Source organism: Falco punctatus (genome assembly GCF_963210335.1).
Source record: "Falco punctatus genome assembly, chromosome: 9".
In the NCBI taxonomy this organism is placed as follows: Eukaryota; Metazoa; Chordata; class Aves; order Falconiformes; family Falconidae; genus Falco; species Falco punctatus.
The window spans coordinates 900,023-924,919 of record NC_137589.1 but is presented as its reverse complement, the minus strand read 5'-3'; the positions used below and the strand labels follow the sequence as shown (position 1 = coordinate 924,919).

General features: G+C 42.5%; 1 protein-coding gene across 37 annotated transcripts in view; it reads left to right on the top strand.

Annotated features, from left to right (window-relative positions):
- Positions 1-24,897, top strand: part of JAKMIP3 (Janus kinase and microtubule interacting protein 3) — a 96,355-nt gene that overhangs the window by 9,689 nt on the left and 61,769 nt on the right. For 33 of the 37 annotated variants that reach the window (XM_080403382.1, XM_080403414.1, XM_080403393.1 and 30 more), the window contains one exon: positions 24,593-24,737. The gene's annotated coding sequence lies outside the window, so the exon portion shown is untranslated. Of the gene's footprint in view, positions 1-10,423; positions 24,738-24,897 lie in introns of those variants that run through there. The other 4 variants (XM_080403413.1, XM_080403412.1, XM_080403383.1 and 1 more) reach the window with 3 other exon arrangements.

Genomic DNA, 24,897 nt, shown 5'->3' with positions numbered 1-24,897 from the left:
CATTGGTTAAGTGGGCTGCGCCCTCCTGCTCCAGTTATTCGTCAGGATCTTCATAGAGTCTCTGTCATATATGATTAAGTTGAAATGTCAGGTCCTGTAATTGCTGATAAATCTCCTCTGCAGCCCTAAATGTTGGTGTTTCAGGGTAATATAAGTTATGATGAATTACTGTAACAAAATAATCTGCTTTCTGTTCTCACTGAGTAACTGGTTTGGATATTTCCTATTTTCTGAACTCCAATGCATATACTGCGTATCTTGAGAACTGCTTCCTATTCTGTGCTGTTTAACCTGTTAGATTAAGAAAAAAAGTTCTTTTTTTTCCCAGCTGCTTGCTCCCTTGGTGGTTTTAAATGTCATTTCTCTCATCAAGATTTCTTATCCTTTCAGTAAATGTGGCTGCGCCTCTACTGACACTGTTTAAAATGCAGACAGAAATTAGAAAATAAATACATTGGAGTCAGATTGACTTTTGTCTGTTATTTCTCACATCATGATACTTCCAGAAAAATGTTTATATTGTAAAATAACAGTTTAATGGCAGGAGCCATTCACTGCTGTCAGTCTAGCCTTGCAGCTCTCAGCTGACATACAGTATTCTTAACCTACCACCTTTTGTACACTTTTCTCTGTATGTTTAAGTGTATGGTAGGTGCTTAAAGTATGCGCAGAAATGGAAAGTTTTGTAGAGGCTGTCTTAATACTTTTGCAGAGGACTTTCTGTCTCTTTTGTATTGGCTCTTGTCAGCTGTCTGACTCGTTTGTTCTTACCAGACTGGTATAAAGTTTAGGTTTTGTAGTGGTGAATTAAAAGGCAAATGACACTGGTATGAGGTCAAAAATACCTTGATTAGAAAAAGTTGCATTTGTCACTAGGGCCCTGATGGAAAAAATAGCACCCCATTTTAAGATGAATTTTAAGAAAATGTGCTTAAGGCCTACTGGTTGTCTTGAAAAATACTAGTGTTGAACATATTTGTGAAACTGTGTGCCTATAAATCTTTCCCTTATTGTATGCTCTGAAAGTGACAGTTGTCAACACCTCCTACTTGGTGAAATTACAGTAAGTTTCCAAGTGCACTGTCAATTTATATGAAGAATAAAACTTTGCTTCACTTCCTGCCCCCCCCGAAACACATCTCTAAAATATTACTTTTGCAGATGGCTTGAATTCAAAATGGTGTCAGCAAATTAATGTTATCAAGTCAAGGCCTTTAAATAATGATCTTTTTTTAACACTTTCCTTTAAAAGATCTGTCTTGTAAGTTTATCACCTTCTGTGGTGCAGCTCTTCATGTATAATCAACTGCAGAAGTTCAGCTTAAATAGAAAAATAATTAAAAAAAAGAAGGTTCTAAAAATTTTACACAAACCAATTGACTGGGATGTAGGACTTGAACACAAAGCTATTCCATCCAGCTACTCTCGTTGTGAGACTCTAACAGGACTGAGTAATTTTAAGACAGGTAACAGCGTTCGTACTAATATATGTTATGCTAAAAGTGGCCAAATATTTGGCAGTACTTCAGAGTTCCAAATTAAATCATTCCTGTAATCCTATCTGTATTTGAACACAACTGGTTAGTAGCATTTATCTGCATGTTGAGGAAAAGGAGAGCTTACTTGTTCCTAGAGCATCAAGTGTTGGCTGTTACTGGTGGCAAAATACTATGCAATTTCTATCAGTTGTATAACCTAGGAAGGTAGTTCCCTGATTTTCCATTGGCAATTACAGCAAAGTGGTCTGTAGTCAAATAGACCTAAACCCCTGAAAGATCTCGGGAATTTAATACAATTCTCCAGGAATTATTCTAATGGAGAATGACAACCTTGTAGATTTTTTATAAAAACTCTTCAGTTCTCTGCAAATCCACAAATCATCATATTCAGGAAAATGTGATTAGGGATTTGCTATTCACTGATAATGCAGAATCAAGATGTAAGTTCAGTAAGTTTTCATCTGTGTAGCTTCCTTTCTCCGCCAGCGTGCCCGTCTGTTTGTACTCCATAAAAGCAGACACAGTGCCTGAGGAGAAATAGTTGGGAAAGGCCTGATGTTCGTCTGCAAGATGCAGTTCGTCTGCAGGATGAAATTTTTTTCCCCAAACACACATGCAAGTGGCAGAGTGTGGCATGTTGTTTTTCTTTAAACCCAGTGGATATCCTGTTCTGCTTTTTCAAGCTATTCCACCAGTGCCACGGTCATTTGACCTTGACAAGGTCATGTGCAAACAGGGGCCTTGTTTTTCATGGAGCTCAGGTGAAAAGAAGAGTCAGTTCATAACACAGCTGGGAGACCTGGCTGCTTGGTGAGGCTGGCTGCACATCTGGATTTTGGAGGAGGGCAATGCCTCCTGAGCTTTCCCAGACTAGCTAGGATGACATGTCCCAGGACTAACTGAAACTTGCATCTGTCTGGAAAGCTGCTGCCCAAATGATGTTGGATAGTGCGTGAGGCTGATTTTGCCATAGTTCATAGCCAGAATTGATTCCACTGGAAGCAGCCTGGTACTGATTGCAGAGCAAACTGTTAGCTATGTAAGACTGCGACGGCGTAAGATGCTGTTCAGACTGTCCATCAGCCTGTGGCAACCCCGATTCCTCTATTTCAACCCTTTGAAAATCAGTATAGATTCAGCTTGGGCTTTTAATACCAAAAAGACTGCTCATCTCTTGCTGACTGCTCTGTTTTGTCTTGCATGACCCTTAGTTACATAATAGATGTGTCCCCTGGCACGTACTGTAGGTAAAGGACAGCATTAATGAATTCCAGATGGCACATACTGTATTTTACTGCAATGTAAAGCAGAAACAAATTCCATATTAATGATGTTTAATTAAAAATGAAATTGCACACAAAAGGCCTGATTCTGATGCCACTGAGTCAATGTCAGAAACCTTACTGACTTCAGAGACTCAAGATACGCCCAGAGGGAGAACTTTTGCTAAATATCTAAAGTGTTTGAAGATTTACTGATTTGCACTAACTTCTGTTAGGCCTCTTACACTAATATTCCCATGGCCCTCCTGAAAAGTTTTTGCTACACTTTGCATTTTAACTAATTCTATATTAAAATAATGATTTGATTCATTTGGCATTGCATTACTTTTCTAGCTGCCTCCATAACAGATGAATTCTACCCATGACATAAGAAGAATGTGTCTGCTTTGGATGAGGACAGTGCTTTTAAAGCGTTACTCTTGATGATACACCTTTGCACTTTGGTTTGCATGATGGTATGGCCTCAGCATCCACAGTCTGGATTCCTTTTGGATCAAACTAAATCAGAAGTTGTTTTCCAACCAGTACCTGGTGCTCACACCACAGGATAACACTAGATTTTGAAGCTCCATCAAAATGTTCCATAATGTTGGCTTTTTGTAGAGACAGGGTTCATTCTTGTATGTGATATTTTTTTACTCTATCTGAAAAGAAGTATTGGCAAAGAAAGTTAATGAGAAACTTGAAGGCATGGAAGAAATCTAATACAATCATCCAAAGCATAGATTTTTCTTTACCTCAGAGACTAAGTTTCAGGCTTTCACAAAAATAGGAAGAAAAAGTCCCCTAAATACAGTGATATCATCATGTTTGTATGTTGAAGTAGACAGTAATTTATAGCCACAGCCTTTGTCACTTTGGAGAATTGAAGAGATTTGTGTACCACAGTGTGATACCTGAATTTTGCCCTGGTTCAAAGACAGGAGCTAGCAAGTACCGAGTGTTTGGTCCATAGCAGTAAATATCCATGGTGATTTATGAGATGCTTGTTGGCATTTTTATCTTTACATGTTGCTTGTGTTATTAGCAAAATAAAATGATTAATCGCAATGCATTATTTCGTTACTGTCTAGTACCGTAATTACATCTTGCATACTAGGTAAGGCCAGATTATCCTGACAGTATTCCTTGGGAAATGTTGGATGGGAAGGCTGATTTTAGGTATGGTTCAGTTCAGCAAAAAGTGGTTGGAGTACACATGAATGTCTAAGAGAGAATGAGCAGAACGCAGAGTACATGGCTGTGAACAGGCAGGTGCCGGCAGCACAGGCGACAGCACTCATTGCTCAGCTCTTCCACCCACCTTCCACAAAGCCCTTCCATGTCTGGAGAATGGAGGTAATACACTGAGTATGATGAAGCTTGGTGACAGTAAATGTTATGTGAGAGTGAGTCAGGTCTTGCTGTTGCGACTTGTGTGATGATCACTGGAAGTTTCAGGATCTCTAGTCTGCATTCAAAGCAGAGGAAGCCATGGGCAAAGGAAATATTTGCATGAAGTTAGTAAAGTAAAAATGCAAAGAGTCTTAAAGGAAAATTTATTAGCTTGAACTGTCGCAATAATAAATAAATGAAAACTACACTGATTTGACAGTCAATATTAATCCATATTTTCTCAGCTAATGCATGCAGCTGTTAAAAACCTTTGCTCTCCAATCAAAGCAGTGCTGAGATTTCTGGTGTTTTGAATGGCTACTTAAAAACTTACTTTACTGGTGGATCACAACTTTTTACTGCATAGGCTATCTATTTTAGCAGTTTTCCTTGAAGGAAGCATTATGGATTTTGTTTTTGTAAACAAACATCTGATATTTCCACCAAGACGTTGGCTCACAGCGGCCATAATTCTGAGTGCTGCCAGGAGCCGCAGGAGACTTCCCTTCGCTCTGGTGGGTGCTGGCGGGTTCTGGACCTGGAGGGCTAAAGCAATCGTGTCACACCAGGGTGAATGATTTATTATTTATGTTGCTTGCAGGATTCATTATACGGTTTGACACTTTCACCTTTTACTTGTCTCTTCTTTTTTTCCTCAGTATTTTATGTCGGGCTTTAGCAGGTGCTTTCTGGCTTTGCCCACAGAGGTTGTGAAGGGGCAGAGAGAGGCTCAGTGCACTTGTTACCCTTTTAGACACTGGACTGTTCCACTTCCATCCTTTTCACCTCCTGGCTTATTTTTTTCCTGCTCCATAATATAGACTGTAATTTCATTTGGCATTTGTTGTTGAACAGCTCGAATAACCATGGGTTAGGTATTGAGAAAGACTAGTTCACTTTAAAAAGTATAGTAAAGACTGATTTTTATCTCCCATGATCACAGATAGCAACATTTAACAGCGCAGTTAGAGAAAAATCAAAACAAGCTTTTGAAACAAAGGGAGGTTTTTTGGCTTATTTTTCTCTACTTTTCCGAAGCATTCCTTAACATGTGGCTGGTTTTCAGATTTGCACATGCAGAAATTCCAGTTCCCCATATTGCTGATACCAGTTTTTGCAACTTATAGGGACAAAACTATCACTGCCAAAGCTTTGGACTTTACTGATTTGCAGGCATGTAGTGGAAGGGAAATCTCATTATGTTTTACTTCCCTTAGGCTACAGTCAAGCTTAGCAGGAGTTAAAAAACTAGTTGTTTGCTCACAGGTGCCCCTCATTATGCTGTCAATTAGCCCAGCAGGCAGACAAGTGCTGACCTTCAGGCAGAAGATGGTAGGGGTGTTTGGGGGAACTTCATTAGGTAGCTCTTCTTAAACAGAGGCAATTTTGTTGCTTGCTTTGGTTTAGGTTTCTTATGTTCTTTTCTTCCCCTCTTACTAAAATTTCTATGTATCACTTAAGATGGGCTTATAGTTTTGGCCTGATAAGGTTTTATAATCACAAGTTAATAAAAAATGTAGTGGAGAAGCAGGCAACCCAGAAAATGGGATATATCACGGGTTCGAAGAGGAATGGAAGAGAGGAATGTGCTTGATGTGCTCCTGGAGTTCTCCTGCATGAAGTAAGCGGTGGGTGAGGGTGTCTGAACTGGCCAGGCAGGTGAAGTGGGCAGCACGGAGGATGGGGAGAGCTCAGTTTGGGTGTCAGACTTACCATCAAAAGCAGGAGAAGAAAAATATAATCATGCTCTTTTCCCCCTCAAAGTTTGTTTTGTGGTTTGTTTTTTTTTCTTTTAGTTGTTATTTTGTTTGATCAAAGGGAAAATCTGAACTAGGGAAGTGTGTGAAATTACTTCCTTCAGAAGTGCCTGGTAACCAGCAGGACAGTAGTAGATGGCCAGAATCAATTTGGTATTGACAGAGATGGCACGTCCAAACCACAGGAGAGGGGGAAGATGAGTAAAACTCCCAGAACGCCTGCAGGCAGCCGGGGTGAGCTTTGCTGCTGAGTAACGTGAGGCTTGGCAAAAGACTTGTAAAAAATTTGTGAAAAAGCTCTTAGCATAAAATCTTTTTTCTCCTAATTTATTTGCAAAATGCTATGTTATGAGAAATACAGTGTGAGGATTTTTTTTTTATTTATTTTTTTTTTTCCTTCCAGAAGTCAGGCTGTAGTTGGGGAATCTTCATTGCCCTTCTGTTCGTGGTCTGTGCTGGGAATGCTGCTTTACTGTGTGAAAGACCCAGGAACCCCTTGGGGATGGCAGGATGAGATAATACCGCACCTGATACACTGGTCAATGTGGGTGCAAGTAGTTTGTGCTGGCTGATGTCTTCTTCAGGTAAAGCCTCTGCCATTGACAGCCTAGGAGAGCTGAGACTCCATAATCTCAATGGAACGTCTGGATTTTGCGAGGGAGAATGAAACTACAGGTGTTAAACTTTTTCTCTTTTCACTCAATTATCACTGTCTATATCCGGCACTAGAGAGAGACATGTATGGCAGGGAAATCAAGTAGGCCTTGGGAACAGAGACTGGTCTTACAGCATGGCTGCCGTTTGCTGTCCAGTGTCTCTAGCAACCTCTCATGAGGAGCATCAGGAGTGGAAAGCAAATGATCGTCATGACCCATGATGCATTCCCTTTCCTAGATAAGAAGCTGGGTATTTTCTGTGTGTACAGAGTTCATGTGGAAGAAGAACATGTAAGAAATTTTTTCTGTTAGCTAAAGGTAGAGGCTGGAGAGCCAAGGCACTCAACAGGAGCAGACTTACACCAGCACTCTGTGCTTTTGAAAAACCTGAAATTGCTTCCAACAGGGAAGACACTTATTCATTGGCATTGGGTCTGTTTATTGGTAAGGGGCTGCGCATCAGTAACGGCCAGTTTAGTTGTCTCTTTCAACACAGTAACTGCTTTCCATCCCCCTGATGCTGTCAGAAATGTTTGGATGTATTTTTCTCTAAGAGCAGTAACAGTTATGTGAGGGAGGGAAAAAGTTGCGGGTTAACTCAGTGTTATGGATAAACATGTGAAACTAAAGAAAAATAGGTGCTTCTAAAAATATTACTGTCACTTAAAAATAAGTCACTCAACAACTGCATTTGACACTGAAGAGTATTATACATGCATGAATCTTCTTCTGATTGTATTTCTATGTCAATCAACAAACAGTTGTATCAAGAAGTGTTAGTCAGCTCAAGAGCAGATGAACCTCCTGGGAAGGAATGTCTACATAGAAATAGATGTACACTTAAATCTCCAAATCGTGAGTGAAAGATAGGGAGCAAAAGACACAAGGATTTGTTAAAACAACAGATGCATCTTTGGAACAGAGTTTGAAGGTATTCCTGTATACCAGCACTAAACGAAGCCAGGTTATTCGGTTACTAATCAAAACTCTCCTGAAAATTGTGCAATACATTGCTCCTGTCTCCAGCCAACCCTCAGGCTTAACACCTCATCTTTTCATTTGCCTTAGCATTCATTATCTCTTTATGGCTTCTTTGAATACCGCTGTTTCTAGGAATGTGTGTAGTAATTCTGGGTGTGATTCAAGAGCATTGGAAGTATCTTCCCCCTGTTTATTATCATTTTAACCCCTGTGTTGCTGTTCCAGTGTCTCTACTCTCAGCTCCAGACACACTGAGTAATGTATGGGTATAACAGTTGTAAAGGTGTAGCAGGCATTTTCAGTAGCACTTTCTTGAATAACTCTGGATCCATAAGCGCGTGCCAAATTGGCTGCCTCTGCACGCTCCTAGGCGGGTAGCTCAGCCACCCCCACGTTAGGCTTTGCCTCTTTCAGCAGTGACAGGGACTCGCCGAGCAACTTCACGCTGCAGCTGCTGAGCATTGCTTAGCATCGTTCAGCGTTGGCCTCTCAGCTTTTGTTCGTTGCCTCTTGCTGTTAGTGACTTGCAGCATGAAGACCGCTGCTGAACATGCGCCTGCATTGCAGGTTTAACATAGTTACTAGCAATATGAACCGTCGATTGATCTAGTTCTGAGAGTTTTACTCTCTCAGACTTGTCTTGGTGCTGCAGCCACCCAATGCTGCTCTTTGAGCTGTGTGGGCTTAGCACGTAACTAATTAAAGAGTTAATTTTGAACAAAGCAACTGGATATTTAAAATTATGGATCAGAACCCATTCCTGGATGTGTAAACAAATGTAAAAGTAGTGTCAAAGCATAACACCCTGGGGTACTCTTTCAGCTTCTTTAAAATAGTCTTTAGTGCTTGGATAATATGCTAAGGTGTTTAGTACTGGGTATGATCCATACGATTCAAATTGCTGTAATTTATTTATTAAGTAATGCCATACAATTATTTTAATATATTATTTTTATATATGAATGCATACACATATATATATATATACACATAGATATCTATAAGGCTCTCTATGAAGAGTATTAACTCATTAGGAAAAGGGAAGTCAAACTGTACAAAAGAGAAACTGCTTTTTCTCTCACTAATGGCTGTTTTCCCCGCTATGATCAACACTAAGGACTTAAAACGTTTTATCTCGTTAAAAGCAATTAATATTTTACCCTAAAGACCTAGATGTGCACATCAGTTATGTTCACTAATGTAAATGGAGATGTTTCCTCACATGGAGAAAGGTAACAGAGCCCTGCCCTGAGGCGAGCACTTCAGGAACATAGGAGCATACTGAACCTTGGATGCTATTTAAAAAAAAGGCAACTTTTGTTTATCAGTAACTTTTCATAAAACTTTGCTGTGGTTTGCTAGCTCAAGGTTGTGATTATGAACATCACGCATGCTTATTTCATATTAATGTGACTCATCTATTTAAAGTAACATAAGTGCAAACTTAGGTCCCTCAAGTTTCCTTGGTGTTTTGGATTCCATGCACTAGCTTGACTCACTTTGAGTCAAAATTTTGAGACATCATTTCATGTTATTTACAGCCAAAATCAGTTTTATTACATCTAAATTTAGGCCGTCAGTCATGCAGGTGGAGTTAGAATTACCAAAATGTAGTTATTTCATTAGTGTTGTTTTTTCACACAGACATTTCTGGATTTGGATTGTGTCCTGCCTCCTGCCTGTCTATGAAGTATGTATTAAACATCAGAAATATGAAGAAAGTGAAAACCTGAATGGCCCAAACTGCTCTGGAGATTGGAATATTGCTTCATTTCTTCTACAACTTGTAACAGTTTTAGGTCATTGTTTTCCAAAAATGCCTTTGTGCAGTAAATCATAAGTACTTCGTTAGACTGCTTTTCAGAAACGTGTGACTATCTTAATTGCTGTCTCATTCATGAGAAGAGGACTAGAAAGGCGATTATAGAGCCAAAGCTTGTGTAAAATATCACATTTGGCAGGCTTACAGTACCTCTTCATGAAGTTTTAATTTGGGTTGTGAAATAATACGCTGTCTGGGATACTGGTTTGGGGTTTTGTTGTTTGTTTTTTTTAAAACATTGTACCACATCTACTTTGAAGATGAAGCATGAAAATTTATTTTTAGCATTTGTTGTTAAGTCATCAGAGATGATAAAGAGCAAGTAAGAACAGAATTTATAGGCCCCTTCTCTTTGGCAATAGCAGGAAAAAACCCATCCTGCTTCCTGGTTGAGTAAGACACTTTTTGTCCAAACCCACCCTGAATCAGCAAGCTGGAGCTGACTAGGTTAGAGCAGGAAGAGATCCGTTCCTCATCCTGACTGAGTTGCAGGCAACTGTTGAATTTTTTGTATTTCTTTGAAAAAGAAGTAAAGTGCAAATTGCATGTAGACTGTTCAGTGCTTTGTGGATTTGCTCCTAACCTCGAGCTCCTTGGACACAAGCTGCTGCCGCGCAGGATAGCACTGTTGGCGTGGTGCTGTGCCAGTGCCTCTGCTGCTCTGTGTCCCTGGCAGCACCAGCATCCAGCTGACCTTGCAGACTTGCTGGGAGCAGGTTGGATTTTTTGTCTAGATCCCTCTGTGATTTTGGTTTTCCATAGGGTCAATGAAATCTACAGGCTTAGTTCATGCACTAGCCCGGGTGAAACATCTCAGAAATGTTTTCATTAGTTGGGAAACTTCTTTCTCCCTTCAAGCCCCTCCCAGATGGAATACAAACTTATCACTTGGCACAAATGCATTCTTCTTGGAAGAAACTGCTTTAGAATAAGGCTTTTGAACTCTTGCTCTTAATTCAGCGTAAACAATTCTAAAAATTTGATATCATTCTAAAACATTTTAGTTTCGTCTTTGACATCAGCATCACATTTTTTTATCTTAATCTTTTGATTACATAAAGAGATAGATATAGATAACTTTTTTATCTTAATATTTTGACTAAACTGATTAAGAAATAAATCCATCATAAAAATTTGTCAGTCAGCAACGTTCATCGCAGTAGCTGTGTGCTTCAGATACTGTCTTTTGCCTGTGGCCCTTTGAGATCTTACCGTAAATATAATTTAGTGATCTGCAGCAGAGTTGCTGCCCTTCTGTTTAAAAATTAAGAGACAGAATATGAGAAGAGAAAGTACAGGGCAGGGATGCAGTTGTAGCCTGCTACAAGATGGGCAGAAGACATCTGAAATAAAGCACGGCACATCGAGGGCAGGTTGTGCGGGCAGCCTGGGCTCCATAGCAACTGTGGCTGCTCCATCCAGAGGGACTCAAGCGTTCTGCTGGCTTCGGCAGTTTTTTTTAAAGCCGCTGCGTGGGCAAGTTGTTCCTGAGTATATATTTGTTTTCAAAATCTTTCTGGCTACAAGCCTGTTTGCCATTGGAAAAAAAATAATCATCTGTTCTTTAAATGCAGTTAGCGAGAGTGATGATCCCACTGCGAATGGGCTGGGGGAGCTTGCTCAGCCCCCGCAGGGCGCATCAGCCAGGCTGCGTCTTCCAAATAACTCTGCTGGGGAGGCGCATGGCGCATGCGACAGCTCCGTGTCTGGCGGGGAAGGATGGAGTCTGTTGGCATCTTGGGGTCTGAAGGATGAGGCAGGGAGGGAAGGAATACAAATTCCCAACTGGCAGTAGAGGTGCAAATACTTGTGTTTTTAGAGACCCATGAGAAAACTTGTTTTCTTTTCCTTTGATGTGGCTGTATACTAAAAAGCTGTCAAGTGTGGGCCAAAACAAAATATTCTTTTTTCACCTTAACCTGTGTTATAAAAAGAAGAAGGAAGGGAAGAAAAGTGAGACAATGCAAACTTTGATCACAGAAGATGTCTATTTAGCTCAAAACAGGACATTTTATCTCCATTTTAAGGATATTATAAGAAGAACAAAGCAGTGGAAATCAAGAGCCAGGCTGCTTAAAAAAATCAGTGGGGAAGAAACAGAGATGTTAGAGACTTTCCACCTGTCTTTCTTTCCCCCAGCTTTCAGAGATGTTACCGTAACTAGTGTATAATTAGGGTGAATCTGGTGGGATCCTCTGCTCGTGGGGGGATTCGGGCTGTGCTGCCCAGCACTTTGCAGAAGGGCCGGTGTATCGACCAGCTGTGAGCAGCAACTTTTGCAGTGGGAGGACTTTAAAGCAGGCGGAGCAGGCTGCCTAGAGAGCTTATGCAGTCCCTTGAGGGTTTCAAGTCTTGCTATTTTGAATTGTGATTCTACAGTGCTTCAGGCTAATATTGATTTTTTTTTTTTAATGTTTTTATTCAAGTGTTCACCTTATGGTCTCCTGCATACCATGAAAATTTTATTCTTCTGTTTTCTTACTCATTCACTCATTCAATCCATTCTAAAACTCTCAACTATACCTTTTATTTCTCATTTTACACTGGTGGCTGCATCAGCTCTGGGCTAGTGTTTCTGTCTGCACAGCTGTTTAGATCTATAGGTGTAATGATCCTTCTAAGTACGAGACTGGTGGCGGTGCAGCTCTACATGGCTTTTGGTGTTCCCTGTATTGTGATAGTGTGCTGGTGTGGACGGATGCTTCTCAACAGCTTCCTGCTGCCCACCTTGTCCATCTTCATGCCCAGTGGCACTGGTCTGTCACAGTGCTGATGTGGGTCATGGGCAGAAAGTGCCAACTTTGGAAATACTCCCAGTGGTGGGCAGGGCCTGGTCCTAGGGCAGCAGCAGGAGGTTTTTGGAAATCCACAGGTATCAGAAGGGTTAGGAAGTTTTCTTTGTTGCTGCTTTTTACCCCACATCCCTCAACTATGGATGGTATGTACAGAATAAAGGCCATTTATTAGAAGAAATATTTGAAGCACTCACTGGTAAACACCTGTCAAACTATGGATGATGATTTCTAATATTTTCATGATTTAAACAGATTTATGGCTGCAGAGAGACATAAAAATTGTATACGTATCTTTTCTGCACCAATTTTTGGCTTGTGTTGGATACCCTGTACATCAAAAGCCTGATGGTCAAAAGTTTTGTAACCCTGAGGACTATGAAATCCATCAAGATTTGCAGGGTGTGATTGGGATTCAGTTGTGCTAGCAGCAGAAGAAAAACAAAAAAAATCCTTGTATGTAAATGACATCTGCATTTTGCTTCTAACTGAAAAATTGAAGGGAGAGATTTTCTGAAATTAAGGTACATGTTTGCTAAATTGTCACAGGCTGAACTCAAAAAATTCTTGGTTAGATACTTCTGGAGGTAAACTTTCAGCTTTCATTCCCCACAGTAACAGGCTAATCATGCATCTGAACAATTGTTACAAATGGCTTACTCATGGTTTTAAATGCCAAGGCCCAGGTTTCAGGGAGTGGACAGAGGGAGGGTCCCCCCAGGTAGCAGTGGAAGCCAGGCTGGGGCTGCCCCGTGAGCACTTCCCAATCTCATTGTACCGAGCATCCTTGATGAAACCTGGTGGTGACCCCCTGCCTGCAGCACCCAGAGCTGAACACAGCTGACCTGAAGCCTTTGCTTTCTCCCTTGAACTTGCTTTTGGGAATTATTAGTAAATAGTTTATTGTGGCAGTGACATCTTTCTTATCTTTGTTTTAAAGTGCGATAGTAAAAAAAAAAAAATTTAAAATAACCCTGGGAGGGAAAAAAAGTCAGTTCTCTATTATCTGTTGTAAGGGGAAACTGGGACACCTTGGATAAGGAAAATAATCTTGTAGGATCAATACAGTGGCACTGGGAGCTCCCCAAATCCTGCCCAGGACCTGCCATGGGTTCATGGGGCTCAGCAGAGCCCTGTGCATCCCATACAGCAGCATCCTCTTGGCAGAGTCCATAGAGGGAGAGGAAAACAGGTATGAGGTGGATGGTTGTTGGGTTTGTGTTTCAGACCTGGTGAATGGCTGGCACTGGAGCTGGCCTGGAGTTGTGGATGTTCAGTGTTTCTGGAGACAGTTCACCATCCCTGAATACCTCTTGCCGTGTGTTGTCTAATGACAGGCTAGGCTGCTTAGGTTAGTGTAAGAGATTGAGTTCAGGGATGTTCACATGTTGATTAGCTTTTCTGTTCCTGAGCTGTTGGAGTTCAGTTTCTTAACAGCGGGAGCGGCAGGTTGCGTGGTCGGGACAGTCCACCCTGTACCTGCAGCACCACCAAGGTACGGCCGCCTTGCGTGGTATGCTCAGCCTGCACAGCTCGCCTGAAATCCTGTGCAGACATTTCCACTTACAGTTTCTCTGTGGCTTTGGTGGTGCAGAGCAGAGCGAGGCCCTGGGGTCTGCCCACAGGCAGGGGCTGTGGCTGGGGTGAAGAGCTCTCTCCTCATGCACCCTGCTGGGTGCCCCAGCCCCAGGGTATAAGGGGATCGCTGATCTGTGTCTGTGGAAGGGCCAGAGGGATGCTCCCAGCAAGCAGGGGTGACAGGGCAGGAGCGGGGGCAGCTCCTCGTTCCTGGGCACTCCCCACCTCTGCCAGCCTGCCCGGGAGCTTCTCGGGCAGGAGGCTGTTCTGCCGCCGCCTCAGTCACGTCGCAGGTGCTTGCAGCTCTGAGGATGGCTGGCTGGGAGCAGTATGACTCCTAGCCTAATAATAAGACGCCACGTTTTCTTTTAAATACAGTGTAGACAGAGGTTGGGAATTTTTTCTTTCTCACTCAGCCTTATTCCTGTGCAGGCTTGCATCTGATTTCCCCCCCCCCCCCCCCAAAAAAAAAAAACTGTTTCCTGTTGTCATAACGAAACCAGATGGGGAGGGTTCAGTAGAAATACCTCAGGAGAGCCTGGCAGAGAATCGGATCCAGGAAGCAGATCCTCCCCGTAATGCTGGCACGGTTTGGTAAGTTCCATCTGAAAAATAAAAAGCTGCTCCCTTTGCTGAGTCACAGCCCCCTCGGAGCTGGAGCTGTGACAAGCAGGGAGATGCTGCGCTGCTGGAGTTGAAGCAGAGGTGAGGAAAGGCTGTCCAGAATCCTTCTCAAGTGCATTTATTGCCTGAATAGATTTTTAAATCTCATTAAAGTATATTGTAAGTTTAATTCAGTCTGTAAAAGTGTAGTTACATTCCTGTATTGCAGGGTGTGGGGTTGCGTGGCTCTTCTAAGGCAAATGCTGGGTGAATCCCGGTGCTGGCCCTTTCCCTCTCTGCAGGTGGAGTCCTGCATCCAGCAGTGGGCTGTGGCTGTCACTGCACTGGTAGGGACGGTCTGGATGCAGCGCTGCACCTTCCTGTGTCCCCTAACATGGGTGATAGCACAAGTCAGGGAAGCCAATACCTGCCGGTGTGGGGAACAGGAGGGGCAGCATCATGCAGAGCGGCTCTGTTGGGAAGGAAGTGGCCAGCACATCTGGAAAGTGTTCTTCATGATGGAAAGGGAAATTCTGTTTGTTTTCTTCTTGCAGATTGCATGGTGAGGTGGTAGGTAGCCAGGTGCGTTGCTTCCTCTGCTGCTTATACATATACCTTGCAGTAAAGCAGCTAATGACTTCTACTCTGTGTTCCTCGCCTTTGTAAATTCTTCTGTAGCTAAGGCCTGGTGCTTTTCTAGGCTTTGTACTGTTTATTTGCTGGAGTTGTAACAGCTTTATTTATACTTGCTTCTATGCTACATTTCAGTGGTTCAGATGCACATGCAAAGATTGTTCTAAACCTTCTTCATCTTCTTAAGTCTACGGACCTGGATGTCAAATCCAGAGAACAAGTTTATATGTAGAGGAGGTACAATTCTTGAAGGAAATCTAACTAGGTTTCCTTACAACAGAGAAGCTGCAGGTAGTACAGGGACACAGGAACATTCACTAATCATCATTGAAATGTACCACTTGACATTTGAAAGTAATTTTGGTTTTGTTGAAAGGCTACTAAGATATGTACTATCTAGACAGAAAAATACTCTTTGGCTATTAATTCAAATATATATGTGGACACATAATTTGTGGTCACTTGTAAATTGCAGATTTGTATAACATTTCAAACACAAATATTAAACTTCAGATGCTACAACCGACTATATCTTTTCCATGTACTTTTTAATAGGTTTTTACAAAGTAGACACAAAGCTCAACAGTATCTTTAGGGGCTATGATTTTGCTGCTGCATGGGCGATCAGCCCGGCTCAACCTTCCTATCCGCTGTGCAGGATACTGTAGCGTGAGCTGAGGTCCCCAAGGGCAGGAGCAGGAGTTGCCATCTTTGTGCATCGGCAGAGCAGCGGGCAGAGACACGCTGGGCTCCTGTCTTCTGCAGGCAGAAGAGCAGCCGGGCAGCTGTAACCCATCCAGGTCCAGAGCAAGTGTTTGGAAAAGCAAACTTTGCTGTGGCTGCTGCACCATGGAAACCTGCACCTCTACTCTTTCTTCCGCATAACCTGCAGTTTTGTCCTGTCAGCTGCACTTGTATTCCCCCACTAGGTTTCTGCCTGGCCTCCCAAATCGATCTCGGTGGGACGCAGTGCATCTCCTGCACCTGCCCATCAGCATCCCTGGCTTGTGCCTGCTCCCTGCTGCCGAGTTGGTGCTGCCCTGCTACTGCTGCTGCCTCTCCTCATTCCTGAGCCCCCGGGCTCCTTCTCCTCTCCTCCTTGCCTAGGCAGGTCCACTCCCAGGCTGTTTTACCAGGACATCTGTCCTGTTCCACTGGCTCTTACACAAAGCAGGATAAAAGAAGAAACTGTGATTTCAATATGGGAATAATTAAAAAAAAAAAAAAAAGTAACTCAGAAGGGCAAATATTCTCATTAAATAGAAGGGCCAAACCACCTTATTTCAGTCCTAACAACTGGCCTCACCCTGCCTGATACAGTTTGAGCAAGGAAAATCCAAATTTAAATGGGAATGTGGTGCTGCAGTGTGGAGTGGAGGTTGCACACTGCTTTGTACTGGGAACCACAACCTTCTCTGAAAGTTTATTGAAGACAGATTTTTATTTTTGGTATATTTTGCTGCTAAAATGCATTTCCTAGGTTGGTGGGTTTTGTTTTGGTTTGGGTTTTTTTTTTTGGGGGGGGGGAGTGGTGGTGGTTTTTTGTTGTTTGGTTTTGGTTCTTTGGTGTTTGTTTGTTGTTTTTTTAAACAGCTGATCAATTTTAGCAAAGGCAGAGCTCAAGCTGCCCACCACCAGAGCAGCTGAGAACAATGTTTTGGGAAGGGCACGTGGAGCTTGGGTGGATGGGTCTGCACAGTCTGGCAGGGTCTGTGTCATGGGGGTGTGCTCTCCTTGCTGATCCGTGGGGCTGTTGTGTACGTAATACAACGTTATTTCTTTTATTGTGCCCACTGAGGGGGGAAAATTTGACTTCAGTAGGAACAGGATCATGATATTGATTACAGTGCAGTAGCAAACAGTTGTCAAGGGAAAAATATGGTTTTGGACATAGTGTATGTGTTTTTTATGACCATCTAAATATTTTAATTCTTTCCTAATTGTATCCTGATTCAGGGTAATGTTGAGGTAAACTGAGCCTGATTGCGTGCACACAGTGCTCCTTTCTGCCAGCCTGTCAAAACAAAATGGGCTTAAAATACACATAAACTGTGTTCATATTTACATTCTCCCCTCCACCGTGGAGTTCCGTGGCCCAAAAGTGAAATGTGCGTCCAGCTTATACTTGGGTCCAACACTGAGATTTTAGTACAACCATTTTGAAATGCTATACTGAGTGTTGATGCTTGTTTGAATCTGGACGGGGAACTCTGAGGTGATGTTGGTGCTGGTTGGAGGCCAGAAAAGCAATGGATCCAACCCAGCTGCAGCTGGGATGCTCCTGTGCTGCTGGTCAACACGAAGATGATGTAAGATGTTTTTACTGTTGGCTGATTTAATTGAATACAAGTTTATAAACAGATGTAGAGACATGCTGGCTCTCTTATGTGCACTTGAAGTGAGCTGGGCTTAAGGTGAGGCATTACCAGAAACGAGGACAATCTCACCGTCCTCCTCATTGTGCCGTGTCAGACTGTGAGGCTCCACCGTCCTATTTATAGACCATAATAAAGCAGAATATTACCCTGCAAAGGCTCGACAGACAGAGTCAGCTTGGGTCAGAGGGGCAATCATCCATCCGTGCACACAGGAGCTGAATGGGGAGTGGTCGTGCTTCATCCGTGGTGGGTGACAAGCACAACTAAGAGCAAAATCATAATCCTGGTTGAAATAGTGGGGAAGGCTGCGGATGGAGCACCTTGGTGGATTTTGTGTTCAGAGTTATTTTCTGGAGAACTCTCAGTTGTGTATGGATAATGCTTTAAAGAAGTGAAGCAATGTGGAACTCTAATTTTATGTCCAGAACTGCCTAGAAATGATAGTGAACTTTGAGAAATGAAGCTTGATTTTACTAGTTATGTGGCTGAAAAGTAAGTGAAACTGCAGTCATTTTTACTGTAAGCCTCTTAAATAATTAAAAAAAAAAAAAAAAACCGAACAAACACCACACGACCACCACCAAACCCTGTGCAATACAAGACAGGCTATATAATTTTAATGATCTTTTATTTCTTCTAGCATCCTTCCACAGTCAGAGTACATAAAAGCTGGAACAGACAGGAGAAGTAAGGATCTCCTAACGCTTTACCTTAGCCTTCTAGGGCTGATGTAGATACTATACCTGCAAATTAAAACAGTTGTCTCTTCCACAGGTTGCTTTGCTCTTTCTGGCAGGTCGCCTCAGAGTTTGTGTTGCAGATGTTACCTGATTAGTGTAGCAGAGGCCCCATTGCTAACTCCATGCCAGCCCAGGGAATGCCTTGTGTTGTTGTTTAGAACACATTTATGCAAAGTATACTCAAAGCAAGGGTTTTGGAGCAATATGATTCTGCTTTTGACAATACTTGGGAGGCATTGGCAGCTAAACCTGTTGCGCTGCTGCTTTAGTTTACTGAAACTAAACCCAAGGAGACTACTAGCAGAGTTGCTGTTGTACCTTTTATAAGAGCTGTGACAGGTTGAGGCTGGATGCTGCCAGTTCTGCTGCTGCCACCCTGCACCTTGTGACTCTGAGCGGCAGCGTTTTTCTCCCCCATTGTATTTGCATTTTCTCCCCCATTGACCCCAGGAGCAGCAGAACAAGGGGGAACTGCTGCCAGGGTTTGTGGTGTGCGATACAAAATAGAAGATTCATCTTTCCACTGGAAAAAAATCGTGGAACTATCACCTCCTGCCAAAGCCCCGTAGGGTGGCTTCTTGTTCTTGCATTAGTGTGAAAAAGTAAATGAAACGTCCTTTTCGCCTACACAGTATCAGTCATTTTATAACTGCTTGTTTAATGTTTTTTCAAAAACATCACCGATCCCAATTCTTTCATTACCTATTATGTTCCTTTTAGATGAATACAAGTTCAATAATGAGTACTTACCACTTCTTTCTGCAACATTATAATACTTTTAATCTTATTTCCCACCTCCTGCTATTATAATCTAATATCTTATTTACCTAGCTGCATACACAACAGATGTCCTTAGTGATGACTTGATCTTTCCTTCTAAATCTCTACGTGCAGGATATGTCAAATTGTATTTTTAAATATAGATTATCTTGTACTTTCCCATGTTGAATTTCATGTTGCTTAGTTACCTGATTTTCTAGGTTTAGTTTATTGTTTTATTTTTCCTTCCTTTTTCTTCCTTTATATTCATCTCTCATCTTGATTGACCTAAATAATCCTCTATTATCAGCAGATTTTTATATCCCATGCTTTACTATTTATTTTTTTTTTTTCCCCCACAGTTCACCAGCAGAATATCAAACACTGCCAGCCCTAGCTCTGGTCTTTGGAGCTCACAGCTGCGTCTCCTTATTTCAGTAGTAATTCCTCCTTTGTTTCTATCCTCCATCCATGTCTAGAGTTTCTTACAAATCACGTTACTAAATCTTCTTAAGCAGTTAATTACATGTGTCCAATCCTTCAGTGTAGACTGTGAAATTGAGATTCACGTTTACATTCTCACATCCTTTACTAGCATTTACTGGCAAGGTTTCCTGGAGGTCATGCCTCCTAGCCCCAGTGCAGCTCACGTTTCTGGTTCTGAAACCCTTTGCCTGCTGGCAAGTAGCTATTTGTGCAGGCGGTCACAGGAGCATCAGCATGGCTGCTTGGGCATGGACTTCTCTTATGGCTTTAATGATTCATATGTATTCGCACGGTTCTTAGATATTTTTTGTTAAAACATTAACAAATCCAGGTTACCCTGGAGCAGAGCAGCCACAGCTATTGCTATGCGTAATGTTGCCCATCTCCAGTCTCCTGGGGCTTTGCAGACGTGTAGTTCCACCCTCACTGCCGCTGGAGAACTTGCCTGGCTGTGATGGCAGCAGTGGGCAGGGACACAGACCCCAGCAGGCAGCACTTCTTGTGCCCTCAGGCACCCTGTCTGGCTTCTCCCAGGAGGATCCACTGTCTCCACTGCCAGTGCTGGCTGCTCCCCACTGTTAAGAGCAATGATCAGCTAGAAAGTCAGAAGCCAGATGGACGCATCACATCCTTTTAGCTAAAGATAAGTACAGTGCAACCCATGTGAGAAGGAACTTCCTCTGAAGGAGTAAGTGCAGAAGGCTAAAAGATTGGAAAATCCTAAATTCCAATCCCAGATTACCCAGATGCCACACTAAAGAAATAGCTAGGAAAGAGCTCCTCTAGAGCCTTTTCCCATCTGTAAACAGAAATGTTTGTGAGGATGTTTCCCCGGTTCTTCTACATAGCGGAAAACAAAGCTAGCAGTTTTCAGTCATCTGAACAAATTTTGGAGAGGGTGACGTCTGCATGGGAGGAGGTTCTCCCAAGGTAAGACATGAGCAGGCACTGCTGCCGGGAGATGCCATTCAGGAATGAGTGGCTTGGCCACAGAAGTGAATGCCAGTAAGTAAATTCTAGCAACTCAACAGAGAGCATGAGCAGAAGCAGCTGCAGAGGTTCCCCCTTTTACCTTTCTATTTTTACATTTATGTATCCTGAGGTTGCCCCAGTTTTATCCATTAGCAGAACCAGCAAACTGACCTGAACTTCAAGCTAATATTGGTGCCAGTGTGCTACCCAGGAGCACCTTGTCCTTCAATCTCACAGCTGGTGAGCAGCAAAGATCAGGAAGCTTTCAAAGCTGCTGTTCAGGTTTAGTCAAGTCACGTGAAATTCTTACGACAGCAGTTATGCAGTTGCTGTTGTGGTAGGGGGTTTTGTGGGGTTTTTTAAGGATTTGTATATTGGTCCCTGGGTGTCTTTTCTAGGCAGGTAGAGGCCACATGGTGCCATTGGAGATTTAATCCTCTGTGTATGTTTATCATTCTTGGTCCTGGTAGCAGGAGGCTCTGTAACACGGTGTAACTTCTATTAACTTTCTTATCACATAGACACACACAGTTTGGATGGTCCGCTGCCCGAGTTGCTCGTTCTGATTATTTTTACAGTTCAAAACACTATCCACTTGTCCTCATATTCAATGTAATGCTTGTTATGTTTAGTGTAGCGTTAGGAGGGTCAATTTATGTTATGCTTGTTGGTAAGTGGAATTCTGTCTTGAATATAATCACATACACAGACTGAATGTGGTTTTCCATGGAAGGCAGCCTGCCTTCTGGTTGTTAGTCTTGCTTAAAAAAGGTTATAGAACTCTTGTATTGAAAACAAGATTTTCCCAGAGGAATGGATCCTTTGACTTCAAATATCAGGTTGAAACAACCCTTACCCTTTTATTTCCCTTAAAAGCCTGAAATATTTCAGAATGGGTCTGGTTTTGCCATAGTGCAGGGAAGTCTTAAACCCTCTTACCAATCTGTTCTGTGAAACTACAGAGAAATGGGTATCTGCATGCCAAGTGAATTGACTAGAATGGTTGAATGCAGCATCTCAAATCAAATCAGCTTTAAAAAATCAGATTATGGCTTAAAAACTCTCAGCTACGTACATCTGGTTAATGCACAGCCACCTACTAACAGAAATCACCTCGACAAGGTCAGCAGCAGTGAAACACCACTGCATCTGCGTATCCTCAGCGTGGCAGTGACTCGATTATTGGCCTCACAGACAAGAGGGTTTGTTCCATGTCACAGCAGAGTTTCTCACTCTGCAGTGCTTGCTTTCCTATGTGCCTTCAGTGTTTTCCTTCCTGCTTGTTGCTTTGCCTCTCCTTTGAGAAACATGAGCTTTGTTACTGCAAGGTTCGCTAGCATTTCTGTTCAATTATCTGGGAGGGCGTTTTGCTTTTTGGGTTTTATTCAGTCATTTTCCAGGGGCTGGACTGTTCTTGTTTTAAAATCTTTTTTAAAAAGGATCTTTTCCTTTTTTCCTAGTTGGAAATATGTACTTAGCCAGGTAAAACTGCAGTATTTCTCCCTTCCTATGTAAATGCTGACTGCTTCAATACTTACTATGGATTTTAGGCTGCATGGTTCATGACTTCACAGCACAAGTGTCAACAGGGTCCATCTCTATGGACCTCAGTGCCTGGGTCAGGCTGTGATTCGCACACATCTGAGTGCAGCTCTCCAAGCTGACAGCCTATTTACTGAAAAGTGGTGAATCAGAATGGACCCTATATGTACCAGAAGCAAATGAGAGGGGTGGGGGTGGGGTGGGGTGGGGGAGGAGGTTAATTTGCTTGTATTTGGTACAACCATGGATAAATATGATTTTGCTTTCACATATAAAATTTTTTCAAGGTGGCAATATTTCTCACAGTCATCTGGAAAAACAAACTAATCTTGCTATTATAAGAACTAAATATTATACTTAAAACTTCAAAGCACTTGACCAACTCTTCTGTCCTTGTTTTCCTTGACTACCTTCCTATTTTATCCTGACATCTCCACTGCTCTTGTCCTGGGGGTGAGGGGGCGAGGGGAGGCCCCTGTGACTTGTGTCTATGTGCGGCTCAGGGGTGTCATCCCTCTGGCCCTGGAAACTGGAAGAGATTCCTAGGAAAAGAGAGCAACCTTGGTGAGGCTGGCTCCAGTAAATCATCCTGTTTCTGGCTCTGAGGCTAAATAACAGCTTGTTTGTTCTCTAGCATTTACCCTGAACCACCTGTCTCATTCCTGTGCCTCCCAGTGGCACAAGGGGACCCAGGGACGAAGGAGGACCAGCAGGTGTTCCCAGGCGCTGCCCACCCTCCGGGCAAGGCCACCTCTCGCCTCGCCTGGCCAGCCCCTCGCTGACACCTCCTCCTCTCCATCCTTTTACACCACCAAGGGTTTGGTCCATCTCTGAATGGACCAAAGAGAGAATATTTTGCTTTGAAATTGAAGCTCTGGAGAAGTGGCTTTTAGGCACTTATTTTTGACTTCCGAGTGTATCAATGACTGAACCGTTACAGAAAGTTTCCTGCAGACCGAGGTGAGCTTGCTCCAGCGCCCCGTTTGTAACCCAGCAGGACAGGGGGAAGAGCCTGGTTTCAGCGGGCCGTGGGGGAGGCTGCAAGGGGCTACAGCTGTTCCCAGCTTGCATCATTCTTTCCTAGCGTCCCTGTTCCTTGCAGAGATGCATTCATTCTGAAATTTTATTGGAGCCCTGGTATGAAGTTGGCTAGCAATATTTTTTCTTTTTTTTTTTTTTTTTCAAATCCTTTTCTTCTTGCTAAATATTTCTGTATTTTCTCTTAACAGGTATTTTATTCACTGCTTAACTTAAAATGTGCAATATCAGTGAGCTGGGTATTTTGCTTTCTTGTTTCTTCGTGATGTTTGTTAGCTGTGAAGACACTGCTGACATGCTGATTATTGAGTGAATCGTGAAATCTGTGAAAACGTTCAAAATAATTAGATATGCAGCAGTTTGTATTAAACAGTGGTCTGGTGTCCCTTAGAGTACTAGTGGTAAATAAATAAATAAATAAAATTATATTAATAAATAAAAAATAATAATAAAAATTAAAACAATTAAAAATAGTAGCTTTTCTGGTGGGGCAGGAGGGAGAACGAAAAAAAAATTCTGTTGTTTTGTAGCCAGGTGTATCAGCTACATACATGTTCTGATCTCCTGAGCAAGATTTACAAACAAATGAAGGTTTGTTTCTTTTTCTTCATGTCTCCATTGGTAATTTAAAATAGAATTTGCCCAGAACGCACCGGTGAGAGGCAGAGGTGCGGTAGAGGGAAACCTTGTCGGGTTGAGCTGCTGACCCTTAGCTGGGAGCAGTTTCTAGCTGTCATCAAACCTCTGCCTGACTTCAGGGGTGACACCTGGCCTGTCCCATGCCAAGGTTATTTCCAGTGTGACCCAAGCTATTCGCATAACTTAATACTCAGTAAATGCTCCAGCTGTGGCTGCTGCAGGGCCATGGGAAACCCCAGCTCTACAGGGGAACAGTGATTAGTTGCTGTTGCTGAAGTTTGTGCTACTCCAGCTTAGAACTGCTGCTCTGACTCGTGAAAACCTTGGCTTTTCAACTAAACCTGGCAGTAGTAACACTCTTGTTTTGTCTTTTGTACCTGTGTATAACTTAGACCTCTTAGATGTGTGTGTCTGTAGCTCTTTCCTTAAGATAAAATCTTATGCTTGTCTCATCTCCCAATTTGTTATAAGAGATTGTACAAGTACATGGACAAACACCAATAATTAAAAAGCACTGCTTTCACTGAATCCTGTAGAGCTCTGATATATTGAATTGCCAGCTTCCTTCAGGAAGGAATATAAGGTTGAATTAATAACCCCCAGAGCGCAGAATAATTTCCAGAACCATTTTTTTATTTCCCTTCCGCATGCTACGATGTTATCATGTGGTAGAAATCTGTGTACCTAAAATAATTCCAGCTAATTGTTTGACAATACATATAAGTAGCTGTTACATTTATTATGGTTGTCCCACCCTAGTTCCAGTTCTCACACAGAGTGTTCACTTAATGCTGCCCACTTCAAATGTTAAGAAATCCCATTGTGTGATGCTGAGCACTAAATCTTAAGTGATGGTATTGCGAGATTTGAACAGCTTCTCTTTTCTGAACTCGTTTGTCATCTCTAAACTGGGTCTCTCTCTCATCTTTATCTTCTCTAGCAGTGTTCTTGCCAGAAGCCTGCATGGTGTGAAAAGGAGAATGTTTTTTCTTTGGTTACTGTAATGCAAAAGAGCTCCCTTTCACTGGAATTTATCTAAAGCGCTTTTGGTCTTTCCCAGGGACCATCTTCCCATCTGAGATCATGCTGGAGAATTACGCTTGATTCCATGAGAATTTGGACCTCCAGCTCCTGGCAGGACTGCCCTCATTAAGCAGATGTTTGTGGGAGAGGAATGGTGTTAAACCCCAGCGCTGTCACCTTCGGTGAGTACTGCAGCCCACCCCCCTAAAGCATCATCACAATAAATCTCCAACAAATCTGTTAGTCTGATCATAGTTTTGCTTTCTTTCTATGGGCCAAGGGACGTGCTCTCTATTAAATAAATGGGCAGAGATGGGGTGAAATTAGGGAGGGGAGTCTCAG